This window comes from Macrotis lagotis, chromosome 3, assembly GCF_037893015.1.
Source record: "Macrotis lagotis isolate mMagLag1 chromosome 3, bilby.v1.9.chrom.fasta, whole genome shotgun sequence".
NCBI lineage: Eukaryota > Metazoa > Chordata > Mammalia > Peramelemorphia > Peramelidae > Macrotis > Macrotis lagotis.
Window position 1 is genome coordinate 136498185 of NC_133660.1, and position 18201 is coordinate 136516385.

The following is an 18201-nucleotide window of genomic DNA, read 5'->3' on the forward strand; positions in this document are numbered from 1 at the left end:
TATTAGAGAGATTGATATATAATTTTCTTTTTCTGTTTTGACTCTTCCTGGAAATAATATATCGCCAGCATATTGGTGTCACAAAGGGAATTTGGCAGAATGTGTATTTTTTAAAATAGTTTATGCAGATTTGCAATAATTTGTGCCTTAAATGTTTGATAGAATTCAGTCATAAATCCATCTGGACCTGGACACCATTACTTAGGAAATTTATTGATGATTTTTTGTATTTCTTTGTCTGAAATGAGGTTTTTAAGTATTTTATTTCATCTTCTCTTAATCTGGGCAGTTTGTAATTTTGAAAATATTTAACCATTTTGCTCAGGTAATCAAATATATTGGCATACAGTTGGAGAAAATAAATCAGAATCATCCCTTTAATTTCTTCCTGATTGCTTGTGAGTTTACCTTTTTTTCATTTTTGATACTTGTAACTTGGTTTTCTTCCTTTTTTAAAATCAGATTAACCAAAAGTTTATCAATTTCCTTGTTTTTTTTTTTCATAAAACCAACTCAGTTTTTTTTTTTGCAAGGCAAATGGAGTTAAGTGGCTTGCCCAAGGCCACACAGCTAGGTAATTATTAAGTGTCTGAGACCGGATTTGAACCCAGGTACTCCTGACTTCAAGGCCAGTGCTTTATCCACTACACCACCTAGCCACCCCTCAGTTTTTTTTATTAGGTCAATGGTTTTCTTGCTTTCAATTTTATTAATCTTTCCTTACATTTTCAAAATTTTTCATTTGGTTTTTAATTCAGAATCTTTAATTTGTTTCTTTATTAATGTTTTTAATTGCATACCCAATGCATATATCTTTTCTTTCTCTACTTTATTCATACAAGCATTTAGAGAAATATAAAATTTCCCCTAAAATCTGCTTTGACACCCATCAATTTTGGTATGATATGTCATTGGTATCATAGGTAGTTTTTATGGAAATTATTGATTATTTCTTTGGTTTGTTATTTGGCCCATTCATTCATTAAAATTGTTATTTAGTTTTCAATTAATTTTTGTATTATTTTTCCATTTATTACCTGTATTCTTTAATACATCATGACCTGAAAGATATGAATTTATAATTTCTGCCTTTCTGTATGTGATTGTAGGGTTTTTATGCCCTAGTGCATGCTCAATTTTATTATAGGTGCCATGTACTACAGAGGAAAGACTATATTCTTTTCTGTTCCCATTCAGTTTTTCTTCAGATATCTATAATTTCAAATCATCACATTTCTTTCACCTTTTTTAATTGCCTTCTTTTTGATTTTTTGGTTAGATTTATCTAGTTCTGAGACAGCGAAGATGAGGTGCCCCCATTATTATCATTTCACTCTCTATGTCTCCTTGTAATTCATTCAACTTCTCTTCTAAGAATTTGTACACTATTCATATATATATATATATATATATATATATATATATATAATTATGATATAACTGCATTGCCTATGGTACGTTTTAATAAGATGTATTTTCCTTCCTTATACCTTTTAATGAGTTCTATTTTGTTTTGTTTTGTATGAGATCAGGATTGCTACCCTTGATTTCTTTTTTTCTTTTTTGAGAAAGCCAGCATAAAGCATTTTATTGCAATAATAAAACTTGAAACTCATACGTGGTGGCAGTTTCTCTTACGAAATCACTATACAGGACAGCAAGGGGGGGAGTGGGAGAGAAGGAAGGTGGGAGTGGAGGGAACGCTATCAGGGGTAGGGGAGCTGAGCATCAAAAACAGGAGATGTTGAAACTGTGATGACCATCATCAGTTGTTGGTTTTTTTTTTTTTTTTTTTTTTTTTTGTAGAGAACATGGAACGATTTCCTGTGACAATGACTGGGCTTTCATTGTGTTGAAAATTTCTACAAACAGCACCTTCAATTTAACAATCAATTCAAGTTCTTAGAATTTAGGTAGTTGTGGAGCTTTGATGGCGACTGTAGATTTAAAAAAGTCCTCCAAATCCATTAGAAAACTACATGATGGAAAAAAAAGTCAGGCATCAACAAAGTAGGTTTATATTGAGCCGAGTTGTCCTGTAGATAAGACACCAAGTGGCGTCCAACACTGCATCAAAAATATCTGCTTTCAAAAGGCAGAGGTTAAGAGCAGGGAGAGGAAGGAGGGTTGGGTGGTTAAAGCAACTTCTCCTTCCCCAACTTCATTTTGGACAGGGTGATTGATACGCTCCAAGGAAATCATTCAACATGGAGAATATGTCAGCCCTCAATAGCTCCTCAATCTGCTATGGTTTTACAGATGCAGCAATTTTTTTTAATACATTATAGATAAATTTCATCCAAAAAAATAAAAGGGACAAAGATTTTCTCTGTCCAAATAATTCCTATTCTAAGGTTAACCCTTCTGTGTGCTGTTAATGCTTGATCATGCACTTAATCTTAAATCTATACCTAAAGGATTGCAATTTAAATCTAGACCACAAAAACAAAAAGATGAATGACTTGATAAGTTGAGGTTTACGGTGTATAGTTTAGGGACAACACATGTACAAGGAGGAAGAGTTGGAAGCCAAGCCAAATGATAACACATTCAATCGGGGTATATGTCCATGCAATGAATGTAGTGGAATATCAGGGAAAAGCTCCATATAAATTCATGTGCATTCTTCTTCTTGAAGCTGAGACTCTGGACTCTTCCATGTATCCAATTCAAGAAACAGGCAGCTAGGGGAAGAAATGATTCCTGTCATTCCAATTTTATAAGTTCCGCATCAAAGATGAGAGTAGCATTTGGTGGAATGATGCCTGGATGACCAGTGGAACCATAAGCATAGTCTGGAGAGATAGTCATTTTTGCTCTCTGGTCCACACTCATCTGGGCAACTCCTTCCCAGCCTCCAATCACGTCCTGTTTGCCCATCACAAACTTGAAGGGGTTCATTTCTGTCACGAGAGGAATCAAACTTTTTCCCATCTTCAAGCATCCCCTTGTAGAGCAGCACGCAGGTCTGGCCGCGCTTGGGGAAGGTGCGCCCCGTCCCCGGGGGAGATGGTCTGCACCTGCACTCCCATCCCGGCCGGCCTTGAGCGAGTCGGAGTCGCGACTCCGCGGGGCGCGGGCGGGCGGTGAGGCGAGGAAGGCGCCGGGCCGCTGCTGAGGACGCGGCCTCGCGCTGCTCCCGGCGGGCAGAGGGACACACTCCCTTGATTTCTTTTTTTACTTCCGCTGAAGCAAAATATATTTTGCTCCAGTCTTTTATGTTTACCCTGTGTATACAGCTCTCTGTTTTATATGTGCTTCTTGTAAACAACGTATTGTAGGATTACAGTTTTTAATTCATTCTGCTTTCTGCATCCAATTGATGGGAGAGTTTATCCAAATCACATTTACAGTTAAGTTTATTAATTCTCTATTTTCTTCTATACTATCTATCTCCATTTCTACTTGTTCTTTCCTTTCCTCTTATTTCTCCTCACCAATGCTTTATTTCCTTTTCCTTTTAACTTTTAAATGTTAACTTTGTTACTTTCTGTTATCTTTGTCGGTTGCTTCCTTCTGTTTTTTTCTTCCTCCTGCCCCCCCCCCCCCCCTTCCCTGTAGGGTAGGATGGATTTGTAAACCCAGTTGGAAATGTTTAGTATTCCCTCTCTGAGTCAAATCTATTGAACAGGATTTACTCAGGTTTCCTTACCTTCCCATCTTTCCCTGTACTGTATTAGGTCTTCGTGCCTTTTTACCTGGTGTTGTCTAGTCACTAATGGCTAACCTTCTACTTGTATAGTCCTTTTTATTTTGTTATTAACTCCATCTTGTACTTATATCCCTTTTTTCAAAATATGAATATATTTTATTTTTTTCTGATCTGAGAGAAATTCTGTTCTCAAAATCTGATTGGTTGGTTGCTTGCTTGATAACTGTCTCATAGTGGTTAAGTTCCTTCCCCGCTGCTGTTTCATTAGAAATGTTCTTCTCAAGATTAATGAATTAGGTCAGCTAGACAGCACAGTGGCTAGAGCACTAGCCCTGGAGTCAGGAAGATCTGAGTTCAGTTCCAGCCCCAGACACTTAATAATTGCCTAACTTTGTGACCTTGGGCAAGTCACTTAACCCCATTGCCTTAAATAAATTTTTTAAAAGATTAATAAATCACATCAAATTATAACTTTTTTCTGTATTCCATTTTCAATGGACACATTCTTGAACCATATATGCCAGCATACTCCCAATTGTAGCCAAAGCATCAAACAGCAAATCTCATTATGACATTTTCATCTCTAATCACTCTAAGTATACTCTTTCCCTCACTTTTTATGTTACTCCAGCCATATCCCAACAGCCTTCCTCAATCAAAGTATCAGGCATTGTCTCTTCCAGTGTCCCTTTAGTACCCCAACATGGCACATAATAATACTCCTCTGAACAAAGGATTCTAGATCTAAGACTAGAAAAAAGGTTAAAAATGAGATAAAAGGAGTTCAATTTGTGAAGTTTTCAAGAAATTATTGTTTATATGTCATATATTTTGTTTAAATTCTATTTTCATTAATTTGTTTGGAGAAAACTTGGGAAATATCTAGAGATACAATCAGTTCAACTGTTTCGAATGAAATGTCTCTAGACACAATTGAACTACCTAGTTGATTGAGTAGGAATCAAAGAAGTGAAAGAATTATTTCTCCACTCTATGAGGAATAAATTATTAATGAAGCCCTTAGTGATATTGAAAAACATGGAGAAAAGAGGAATGGGAACATTAAGAATACATGACGTACCATACTTTGATTACAGATCCCCTTTCCTATAACTATCAGTAATAATGCCTTCCTACTGATAGAAGTATTTGTTTTCTTATAAATATAATATATAATATATTGTAAAAGATTGAAATCAGATAGGTGGTTCAGTTGTGCCTAGCCTTGGAACTAGAATAACCTTGGTTCAGATCATTTTATATAATACATTGGCCATGTGATTCTCTCAGTACTCTGATCAGTTATCTTTTCTCTGATTTTCTGATTTTATTTATTTCTTCCCAATTATCTGCAAAGGTAATTTTCTACATACCTTTATTTTTTGCAAGCTTTTGAGTTGCATATTTTCTACCATCCTCCCTTTCCTCATCACTCCCATGTCAGCAAACAATCTCAATAGGTATACAATAGTGTTTAATATATTTTCATATTAGTCATATTCTGAAAGAGGAATTAAAACAAAGATTAGAAAGAGGGAAAATATGAAAAAAGGTTAACATAATATGTTTTGCATTCAGACTCCAAAGTTCCCTCCAACCCCTGGATATGGGTGGCGTCTTCCATTACAGATCTCTCAGGATCATCCTTGATCACTGAACTGCTGAGGGAAGTTGTATCCATCACAGTTGATATCTCAGAATATGGTTTTTTATTAATACAATGTTCTCCTGGTTTGGCTCACTTCACTTAGCATCTGTTCATGCAAGTTTTTCCAAGCTTTTCTAAAGTCTGACCTCCATAATTTCTTATAGGACAATAGTACTGTGACAGCTAGGTGGGACAGTGACTAGACCACCAATCCTGGAGTGAGAAAGACCAGAGTTCATATCCGGGATCATACGTATACACCTGCGTGACCTTGGAAAAGTCACTTAATTGCTCTGCCTTGCCAAAAAACCCCAACAAAAACTCAAAATCAAAAACAAACAAACAAAAAACCAAGAGTAGAACAATAGTACTCCAAAATATTCATATATTATAACTTGGTCAGCCATTCCCCAATTGTTGGGAATTTATTCTATTTCCTATTCTTTGCAACTACCAAAGGAGCTGCTATAAATAGTTTTGTATATGTGTACCTTTTCCTATTTTTTATGATCTGTATGGGATATGGACCTAATTTTTGTATTGCTGAATCAACATGTATGTACATTTTTATTGTCCTTTGGTCATAATTCCAAATTGCTCTCTAAAATGTGATGTGATTAATGATTTTAAGACTTTGGTTGGAAAGAAAGAAAGAAAGAAAGAAAGAAAGAAAGAAAGAAAGAAAGAAAGAAAGAAAGAAAGAAAAAGAAAGAAAGAAAAAGAAAATGTGACTACTATAATCATTGACTGGCATAAATTCCCTATCCTAATAAAATAATATATTTAACCTCAATCCTTCTAAATTCATATTAATTTTGAATTTTGTTGAAGATAGTCTGTGGAACAAAGACAATAGATTCAGTTGTACATGTAGCTATACATATATGCATATATACATATATATATGTATATTAAATAAAGATTATATCTAGTAATTTTACAACTATTTTCTCTTTCAAAATATAATTAATTTCATTTTTCTTATGTGTTGTTCATTTCAGTATCTATTTTTTCCTTACAGTAATGATTTTTTGAAAAAAATACCTAATTAATTCTATTTTCTTCTTCTTTACTCTAGTTAGATAAATGTTCCCCCATAATGTTATTTCTTCTTTAAAATATTCTATGTTTTCATCTCTTGCAATACTTTCTAAACTTATATACTTTTTTCATCATTCATATACTTAGTAATACATTTTATTCTCTTTCTGCTCTTCACAAATTAAAACTGCATGATACTAACCTTTAATACTCTTTTCTAGCCAATTTCTTTATAATATTTACCATCTTGTCCAATTTTTTGTTTGCCTCATCCTGATATATGTCAGTTCATAGAGAAGAAATGAGAATAGAGGCACTGGCCTATTTAGAAATTTCCCTGTGCTCTAAAAATAGCTTTATAATTCCAATTCTTTACCTCACCATGATTATTATCATTCATTTTTGCTGTATAATTTCTCTTCCTGTTCAATTTTCTGCAAACCTTTTGGGTGTTGTTCATTCCCAAGAGCTCCAATTGAAGCATAATATACCCTCACAGAGAATGAGTCTCCCTGTGCAAAGAGTGTTGGCAGAATCGAATCACAGTAAGTTCCTCTCATTTCCATTAAAGAATATGCTTTTCCCCCATGCAAGTGGTTTTCAGTGTGTGCTACTTGTTCCATGAATTTGATATCTCTTCTGTTCTTTTTATCCTGCACCAACCTCTTTTTGCTCCCTCTCTCCGATTCTGTCATCTCTCTTATTTCTGAGACTAAGCAAATCTTCCTTTAGTTGTTCACCTATTCATTTGACATGAATACTTCTTCCTCTATCTTCAATTTTCATTATATTCTTTTTATGAATTTTCCTATACTGAAATTTAATTTCCAAAATATATTAATTTGAAAGGGGATATAGGAGATGATTTAGTACAGTTCTTGGTATTTCAGATAAGCTCTTAATACCTTTCTTTTTTCTTCTATTTATTTGTATTGTGCTTTCATCTTTCATCTTTATCAGCTTATATATGATATTTATTTTATCTTCTATTTCTTATAAAAGAAAATGTTTAATGTCACTTTTATAATGCAATGGGAATATATCCATTTTTTCTTTTAATAACCATGCAAAGGAGCACAGTATATTTCATATTTTTTCTTTTTTTGACAATTATAATCATTTGCTTTTTTAAATTTTGTTGGTGATGTTTACAAATCTAACAATTAAAATTCTTTCACATATCTCTCTTTTTATGATCTGTTCATTTTTTCATTGATTAGTGTGGTCAGATTGGAAGAGTATGCTATTCTGGTTTGCATCTTGATCTCTTTTGTTTTTTAAAATATATTATTACTTTCTTTTTATACTTTCTACTGGACCCAGAATTGTCTATTTCATAGTTTTCCTTAATTTGATATTTTAATGTCTTTCTTCTGATCTCTTAGAAAATTTGTTGATTGTCTCTGAAATTATTATTCTTTCTTGTTTTTACTTTCCTCCTTGCAAAATGAGCTATAATTTCTTTCAATTGATTTTTTTTGATAATTGGAAGTTCCGGTCAATTTACTAATATTATTTATTTTATCAGGTAATTTGGATTCCTCACTTCATTATATTCTCCTGGAACTTATTCGTAAATTACCTTTATACATAATGTTTTTCAAATACTGTGTTTTGTTTTGCACAGTAGGTGTCTTTTTCTCATGGATTAATTTAGCTTCTTTGCAACCTTGGCAGTTTCTAATCTAGATATCAAAGTAGGGAGCAAGAAAACTGATTACCCCCCCCCTTTTATGCCTCCCTTTCCTTTTCCTGAATCTGGATGGAATTTTGAACTGTTCATCTACTGCAAAAGGAATAAAATTTCTGCATGAGCTCTGATATGCATCCCTTCGTATAAGCTCATGTATGATAGCAATATGTGGAACCCAGTGGGAGAGGAGTATGAAGTGGGTCGTTTATAAGCCACAATACTTCACCACTGGTAGGGTATCTTGTTGAGCTTTATGTTTCTATCTCTGGAAGATAATTATCATGCCTATCTTCTTTTTTTGAAAGTTAGTGAGAATTGCACAAAGGAGCCTAGTTTTCTATTCTGTTTGTCATGTGACCTGGAATTTCTGAATGCTTTTTTTTTAAAGAAAATATTTGAGATCTATAATTGTGAGACCCTTGAATAGTTTCCAAATACTTGGATTCTGTTATTGCTTATTGATGTTCTATATTCCCCACATATCAATGCCCTTACTGATTTGGACCAGAAATTTAAGTCACCACATATCATGTGTGTGTGTGTGTGGCTGTGTGTTTGTGTGTATGTGTGTGTGTGTGTGTGTGTGTGTGTGTGTGTGTGTGTGTGTGAGAGAGATAGGGTGTTTGTTGGGGGGGGGTTACAGACTGTCTGTAAGGAAGTTCTCCACAAAAAAGAAGAATGTCTCCACAAAAAATATAGATTAACAGGTGGTCTTGAATTTGTCATTCATTGCCTGTGTTACTGAGATGTCATGGCATGCTGAAGACTACATATAATGAATGTGTTTGAAGTAGGACTTGAAAGCAGGTTGTCTTGAAACTGAAGTCTTTCTTCTATCCACTATTCAATATTATATTATTTCATTTCTTATTTATTTTAATTTTTACATGTTTTCATAACCTACCATTGCATTGCCTCATTTCTAAGTAAAGACTAAAAGAACAAGAAATGAAAAATAAAATTCTTTTCAAAAATAGAGTCCAGGCACACAAATCCCAACTTGTCCATATATTAAAATGCATATCTTGTCTGAACATTAAATTCTTCACTATATTGGAAGTAGATAAGTAGTACGTTTCTTCTTCTGGACTTGCAATTAATCATTAATTTGATTAGAGTCATAAAGTTTTTCAAAAATGTTTTTTTACTGTCAAACCCTTATTATTCTGTATTATCCTAATCATCCTCACTTTCCTTTGTATGAATTCATAGAAGTCTTCCTTGTTCATACAGGAACTATCTTATTTCATTTTTGCTTATTTTGTAATAATATTCAATACATATATTTCTTTACTTTTTCATTTGTGATTACTCTGAAAAAATAATTTTAAATATATTTTTGGTTAAATAGATCCTTTTCCCCCTTCTTTTAACCACTTTTGGGTATAGCACCAATTGTTTTGGTGCTATACAATAGTATTGTTCAGGAAAATGTTTAAGCTGGGAAGCAGTATACAAAAGTTTGGGGTATAATTCCAGATTAAAGTCTATAATGACTGAACCGATTTCAAAGTTACACATACAAAGTGAACATCTATGTCTGCTTTCCTACATCCCTTCAAATATATTTTTATTTTGATTTTTTTCCAAATTTTCCAGTTTGGTAATTGAAAGATATAAGGGAAAAACTGTTCTAATTTGCATTTCTGAAACTATTAGTGGTACAGAGAATTTTTCCTCCATATGGCTATAGATAGCTTTAATTTATTTGTTGGAATCTGCCACTTCATATCATTTAATGATTTTTCTGTTGGACAATGTCACTTAATATTAAACATTTGAGTAGTTTCCTTTTATTTTATGAACATGAGATTTTTTTAGATAAACTTGTTACAAAGATTTTTCTTATTTGTTTCCTTTTCTTTGAAAATGTAAATAAATAGACTTTGTACAAAAACTTTTAAATTCTTTATAATCAAAGTTGTCCCATTAGTTGGATTCTATTCTTTATTCATAAAAGCTTCCCATATTCACATATCATAAAAGTATTTTCTTCTATTTCCTTCCATTTTAAAAAATAATTTCCATTTTATAAGATTTTTTGTTAATTAGGAGCTTATATGATATATAGTATTAGTCAAAACCCAGTTTCTACCAGATTCTAGTTTTCATAGAAGAGTTTTTTTTTCAAAAAATAGACCTTATCAAAATAACTGGGGCCATTCAATGTATCAGTCTTTCCTACTCTTATAATTCAATTTCATATATTGTATGCTAAATATTTTCCACTGATCAACTGCTATTTTTTTAACAGAAATAAACCATTTAAATGATTTTTGCTTTTCATTACTATTTGAACTCTGATATTGATTCTTCTTTTTCATTTCTTTTATTCTCTGACAAATTCTCCTTTTTTCTCATCATGAATTTAGTTATTTTTCTAAATGTTTTATGTATTATTTTGTATTCTATTATAATACTATAAAAGTATAATAGTTTCAGTAATGTTATTATTTTTGTACTATTGAATTGTAAAATTCAAGAACAAATAATGTTTCTCCAATTATTTAGGTCTCTGTTTCTTCAAAGAATATTTTATAATTTTTTTCCCAATTAATTTTTTTTAGGTTTTTGCAAGGCAAATGGGGTTAAGTGGCTTGCCCAAGGCCACATAGCTAGGTAATTATTAAGTGTCTGGGACCAGATTTGAACCCAGATACTCCTGACTCCAAGGCCGGTGCTCTATCCACTGCACCACCTAGCTGCCCCTCCCAATTACATTTTAATCAAGTTTATATGCACCGAATACATTGTGGTAGACAAATTCTTAAGTATTTTATAATTTTTGCAATTATTTTAATGCTATTTATTGATCTAGCTATTTTTTTTCAGGAGATAACATGCTATAATGCAAATGATGTATATGAATTGTTTCATATTCTGCAGGATTTGATTAATTTATTGGTTAAATTAATTTTGCTTGATTCTAGAGTGTTCTAGGAAAATAAATTTATCTTCTGCAAAAATTGATATTTTTTTCCATTTTGACTCTAATCTTTTCAATTTCACACTATTATTTTCTTGCTATAACAAGAATTTCTAGCTCTAGGGAAAAATAATGATGATGATGATGTTAATCATTCATTTTTTAACCCAGATCTTATAGGAAATGTCTGAACTTTTCTCTTCTATTTTTTATTATGATTGCCATTGGACTTTGATGTTATATTCAAAATTAAGAAAAAAAATCCTGGTTTGTGTTATCTAGGTTGTACTAAAGATATGTCTTGTTTCATCATTATCTATTGATATAATCTTATGGATTAAATTATTTGCATTATTAAGAAAAAAATTTTTAAAATATTATCTTCAGGGCAGCTTTGTGGTACAGTGGATAGAGCACTGGCCCTGGAGTCAGGAATACCTGAGTTCAAATCTGGCCTCAGACACTTAATAATTATTTGCCTTGGGCAAGCCACTTAACCACATTTGCCTTGCAAAAGCATAAAAAATCTATTATCTTCCTTATTTTGAATCTCCTATGTCTTCCTAGTATGAATCACCACTGATATTTTCCTTTCTTTTTCTTTCCTTCTTTTTCAAATTCTGTTTATTCTAAATTCCATGTAAAAAGTATTTTTTAACCTTTTTTAAAATATTGAGTTTCAAATTCTCACTTTCTCTCCCATGCCCCCATTAAAACAGCAAACAATTTGAATAACTTATACATCTGTAGTTATTAAAAAGCTTATTTCCATGTAAGTCACTATAAAATGAGAAGGAAAAGAAAAAAAACAAGAAAATAAAGAATAAAGGAAGTAAAGAAAAGTATCTGCATTCAGACACCATCAGTTATTTCTCTAGAGTTGGTAACACCTTTCATCATAAGTCTTTCAGAATTTTCTTGGCAGTGAACTATTTTACATAGATTATACATGTACAAGTGATTAAATGTTTTCATATTAGGCATATTGTGAATGAAGAATTAGGACTAAGAGAGAAAAATAACGAGAGAGAAAGAAACAGAATATTTTTTTTCTGCTATACTATCTTCCCTCTATTTAAATTTTTCTTTCTCCTTTCTGTCAATCCTTCCATATCATTATTTTGCTTTTGATGTCTGCCTTCCTCTTCTATTCTTTTACCTTTTCCTTCTCACTTCCTTGCAAGGTAGGATAAATTTCTAAACCCAATTGGGAATCTATATCATTCCTTCTTTGAGCCAAATCTGTTGAAAGTAAGATTTACTGAGTGTTTATACTTTCTCTTCCTTTCCTCTAATATAGGTCTTTTGTGTCTCTTCATGTCATGTTAATTATCCTCTACAATCTTCAGCTTCTTCTCCCAGTATATTCCTTTTTATCATGTTGTTTTATGCCATTAATACACCTTCACCCTCTGTCAAAGCATACCTCCTTCAATTATACCTATAGAAATACAATTGTCAAGAACCATAAATATTATTACCATCATGAACAAATTGTAAGACAACTTTTGTTCAGCTACGTCCTTCAACATTCCCAATAGAAATACAAACCTCATGAACTAAAACACCATCACTTCATGTTCAATCTATACCCCACTGTCCAAATAGAAAAGCAATCCACATGAACTAAAATAAATAATACCATGATCAGTTTATACCCATTCTCTGACTAATTTCATTTTTTTCAACTCTTCTAAAAAGTACAGTTCTCAAGTTATAGATTATGTCTTCTCATTTAGTCTTTTAAAATATATATATTTATTTATTTATCTATTTTCATTCCTTTGTACATGCATAATTCAAGTTATAAAATTTCCCTCCACTTTGTCTTCCCAGCCTCCTCCCCTCAGCAGGGAAGAGTCAGGTTAATGTTCCATATACATATTTTAAACATATTTATAAATTAGTAATTTTTGACATGAGGAATTAGGATAAAGGGAAAGAGATACATAAGAAATAATTTTTATAAAGTGTTCATTAGATTCAGAAGGGTTGGTTGTTTTCTGTGTTTTGTTTAATTTTGTTTTTCTTCTTCTGGTTGGGGATAATAAAGTCTATAACCAGTTTAATTCAGTTATCCTAACTCTCTGGACTGTCAAGAGGATTTGTTTCCATTAAGGTTGTTCATTTTATAATGTTGTTGATGGTTCTACTCTTTTGGTTCAGCATCCAATCCCATAAGTCATTCTACATTTCTCTAGAGTCTAACAATTTGTGAAATATTACAACAATATTCCATAATATTCATATTCCTTAAATTGTTTAACCATTCCCAATTGATGGGCATCCCCTCAATTTCCAGTTCTTTGTCACTGCAAAAATAACTGCTATGAAGTTTTTGGAACATGAAGAATTTTTCCCAGTTTTTACAATTACTTCTGGATAAAGTCCTAGAATTGGAATTGCTGGGTCAAACTCACTGAACAGTTTTATTGCTTTTTGGGCATAGTTCCATATTGCTCTCTGAAAGGCTGGATTCATTCATAACTCCAACAGTAATGGATCAATGTCCCATCCCTCCCATAATCTCTTGAACATTGGTCATCTTCCCTTTTTCTAATCTTGACAAATCTAATAGGAGTTAGATGGTACCTCATTGTTGTTTCATTTGAATTTCTCTAATCAATAGTAATTTGGTACATTTTCCCATATGCTTATATATAGCTTTAATTCCTTCATTTAAAATTATTTGACCATTTATCAATTGGGGAATGACTTGTGATCTTATAAATTTGATGCAATTCCCTATATATTTAAGAAATGAAACTTTATGAGAACTTCTGTTTGTGCAGATTGTTTCCCAGCTTTCAACATTTTGGCAGCATTGATTTTATTATTCAATGTTTATTATGTCAAATGTTTGATCATAAATTTGACACTTTTCCATAGACCAGATACAGTACTTTTGGTCTATTAATTTATCTATGGTATCTCTCTTTATGTTTAAATCCTTTACCCATTTTGAACTTATTTTGATATAGGATGTGAGATGTGAATCTATGCCTAGTTTTTCCAATTTTTCCCAAAAACTTTTGTCAAATAATCAATTCTCATCCCAGAGATTGATGTCTTTGAGTTTGTCAAACAGTAGATTGCTGTAGTCATTTACTGCAGATTCTTTTGAACCTATCTTAATCTACTGATCCATTACTCCACTTTTTAACCAGCACCAGGTAGTTTTGATGACTCCTGCTTTATAATATAGTTTTAGATCTTGTAGAGTTAGATGTAGATTATTTTGCATTGGTTCCCTTTGATATTCTTGCCCTTTTGTTACTCCAGAAGAATTTTGTTATTATTTTTTCTAGAAAAGTAAGGTAGTTATTTGGTAGTTTGAGTGGAATCGCACTGAATAAGTAATTTAATTTTGCTTGATTATTTTTCTTAGTCTTGGCTAGCATGCTTTTTCCCCCCCTTTTCATATATACCATTTTATGCAATTATTGAGTATTGTATTTGAACATCAAATTATCCATTCAGTTCTGTTTTTTTAATCAGATAAATTTGAAAGTCTTCATTTTGTTGAAAATCCATCTTTTTCCCTTGTAAAAATAAGTTGAATTTAGCTAGGTAGTTAATTCATGGTTGCAATCCAAGCTCCTTTGTTCTTTGGAATACCATATTTCATGTCCTTCAGTTCTTTAATGTTGAAGCTGATAAGCACTATGTAATCATGACTGTGGCTCCCTGATGTTTACAATGCTTCTTTTTGACAACTGGTATTATTTCCTCCTTTGGCAGATAGTTCTGCAATATGACTACAATATTCCTTGGAATTTTTAATTTGGGATCTCTTTCTGGTGATTGCTTCAGTTTTATCTTCTTGTTCTAGGATATTAAGACATTCTTTATGATAATTTTTTGTATAATAATTTCTAGGTTCTTTCTCTGATTGTGGCTTTCACATAGCCCAGTGACAAGAGACCTCTAGTATGTGGGTAATATTGTTCTGGAGATGCCAAGGCAACTACAGACAGAACTTGAAATTCAATAATTCTAGAAAATTTTTAGGGGGTGAATTAATTAAATATTTGACCAAATATAGTGCATGAATGATGTTATACATATTCAAATGCCCCTGGGCAGAAAAAATGTTCTCCATCAATTATGTAATCAATAATTCATCAATTATCTCTCTAGGATCTATTTTCTTCATTTTTTAGGCTTTATGTTTTGTTAAATGGACTCTTGGCATCTCATAGAATCATTAGTTTCCATTTGTCCAGTTCTAATTTCTAGAGTTTTGATTCTTCAGTTAAAGTTTTTTTTTCTAATTAGTCAATTCTATTTTTAGAAGAGTTGATTCCTTTTAAAATCTGTCCAATTTTACTTTTAAATTCATTATTTTCTTCAATCACTTTTTTCATAAATCTCCTCTAATACTCATTTCTTTTCTTCATTCTTCTTCCTCTCTGTTTTTTAAAATCCTTTATGAACTCTTCAAATAAAAGTTTTTGAATTTTGTCCTATTAAAAAAAAATAAAAAAACCCTTTAAGGCGTCCCATGTAGGCATTTTGTCACCACTTTCCTCTTCTGAGATGGTCTTTCTATCATACCTAACACAATATTAGTTTTTGTGGGTTGGTGATTTTTTTGCTTTTGTTTTTGTTTTTGTTTTTGTTTCTTTTACTAATTTTAGTAGCTGAACTCTACTCTTGATGCAAAGGATACATAGCCCCCAACTTTTTGTGCAGGAGTCACTGGTCTGTTTTCTGACTTATGATCTGCCTTTGGTGTTGCCTATGATGTTTCAGGTTCTAGCAGTTTGTTCCCTGAATTAGGGTAGCCCAAACTGGTCCAACCTGCTGTACCAGGGTTCCTAGGGCTCAAACTTTGTCATCTTAGTTGGATTTGGGACCCTCATTGCTGACCTGCTGAGCTACTAGATGGTTGAACCTGGACCTGAGCTACGCTTTCACTAAGTGCCTTTGCTGGTTCTTCTGTTTTTCTCATCTATGCTGGCCTCTTTATACATATGAGAAAGACATTATCTCAAGTTTCTCCAAGATCTCCTGATCTGAGAACTTGCTTCATTATGTTTTTTTTCCTGGGATCTTTTTCTTTAGGGTCTGTTTGGAGGCTTTCTTTAAAGTTATTTTTTAGGAAAAGCTCTAGAAACTTCCTAGCTGCACACCACTATCTTGGCTCTTCTCTGGAAGTCCTATATCCTAACTTTCAAATGACTTTTCAAATTTTGGAGCCTGCTTTTAAATGTTTATTTAAAGTAATAAGATTTGTTTTATTTTTTTCTTTTTTAAGTACATATAAATTTTGGTCTTTCTTTTATCCTCTTCTTGCTTTAAATATGGAGACCATCTTTATATAAAATAAAGTGACTATTAAAATACTCTTCATTATAATTGCAAAAATTTATGTAACATGATAATTATTCTTTGAATGTTTGATATAAGGGATTTATAAATCAATCTTATCATCATTTTGTTTTTTTATATCCTACTCTAATATTTAATTAGGAAGGTCTAATTGAGTTATAAGTACTATTTCTCCAATCTTCTTTTTTCAAAAAGTGTATAAATTGGACTTATTTTTATATCTTGAAAGTAGTTATCATGAGTTCTGCAATATTCTATAAATATATCATAAAGTGATTCTCCCTCCCCACCTCTCTTTGAATTTATAGTATGGTGAGTTACCTCCTTTATTAGACTCTACTATAAGTATCAATAAAGCATCTTATTGAATTTCCTTCCGTCTTGTTTTTTTTAATTAATAGACTGTGATAACTTTTTATTGAAGCATTATTATATAACAAATGCTTTTAAATCATTTTTGTTAATTTTTGAGTCATTATGATTTGTTAAAATAAAGTGTTTCTTTTATGATTATTATATTAAATAAATATTCTGTTCACCCACCATTGATGTAAGATAAAATTCCAAACCTTTCAGAAAATATTAGCTAGCATTAAACTTAAATTTAAATATAGAATTAATAAAACATGCAAGCTAAGGGCAACAAAGTTATACCTAATTATTACTAAAATACCAATAAGTTATTGTTTTAATTGTTTAAGAATTTCATATTAGTATAAAAGTCTAAGCTAGTTACTTAAAACATTAATATGTTTTATATCTTGCCTTATTATATGCAAATTAGAATATATTTATGAATTTATATACATACATGTGTGGCATGGAAAAGTGTTACGCCTGAAGTCAGGAAGACTCATCTTCCTGAGTCAAATCTGATCTTAGCCTCCTACAAGATTTGTAACCCTGGACAAGTTACTAAATCCAGTTTGTCTCAGTTCCTCATCTGTAAAATTAGCAGAACGAAATAATCAAGAAAACCCTAAATAAGTTCATGAAGTGTCAATATAATCGCAATTACTGAATAAACAACAGCATACATATATTTGAAAATATAATTATGTATATATGTATATATAATACAAAGTTAGTTTTAATTTTTAATACTGACTAAAAACCCACAAAATTTCAAGTCTCCAAGAATCTTTAGCAAACTTTAATATAGAGTTTCCAAAATTAGCTAAAAATAAGAAAAAGGAATGATGTCAAATAAAGGTTAAAAATGTTTTTTAAAGTAGCTGACCATATCACAGTAATTTCCTTCTAGTGGTCTTAATAAAGCATAAGATATTAACAATCTGGGTGTCTTGGGTGACTTTAAAATTTTAGTGTCCTTAATATAATGAATCCATAAATTATTCTCAAGTCTTTTTGAAATTAATGAGTATGAAAATGAATAAATGAGATAAGTTAAAATATTTGGAGTTCAGATAATTTCATTCCCCAGTGTATAATTCATCTCAAATGAGTTTGCCAATTTATCATCATTCATTTCATAGTGTCTCCTGAATCAAGAGGCATAAAACCAAAAGAAATCAACTGAAGGATATTGAAATAAAAATAATAAATGAAACATTTATAAAACATCACAAATTATAAAACTTTCAATTATCAATAAAAGTTAATTATACAAATAAGATGTGACTTACAAGAACGATGGTAATTCTATTTTTTTCCTTTTCTGTTTGTTTTTGCAAGACAATGGAGTTAAATGATTTTCCCAAAATCATATTGTTAGTAAGTATCATGTATCTGAGTTCAAATTTGAACTCAGGTCCCCCTGACTCAAGGGCTGGTGCTCTATCCACTGCAGCACCCTGTCCTAAAAATAGTCATTCTAGATTTAAAAAAATAGAAAAGAGAAAAGACTTTCTCATGATTGAGATAAGAATATTAAAGTATTTGAAAAA

General features: G+C 31.7%; 1 pseudogene; it reads right to left on the reverse strand.

Annotated features, from left to right (window-relative positions):
* Positions 1–2470: 2470 nt before the first annotated feature.
* On the reverse strand, positions 2471–3032 carry LOC141516257 (peptidyl-prolyl cis-trans isomerase FKBP1A pseudogene; annotated as a pseudogene).
* Between the last annotated feature and the right edge of the window lie 15169 nt (positions 3033–18201).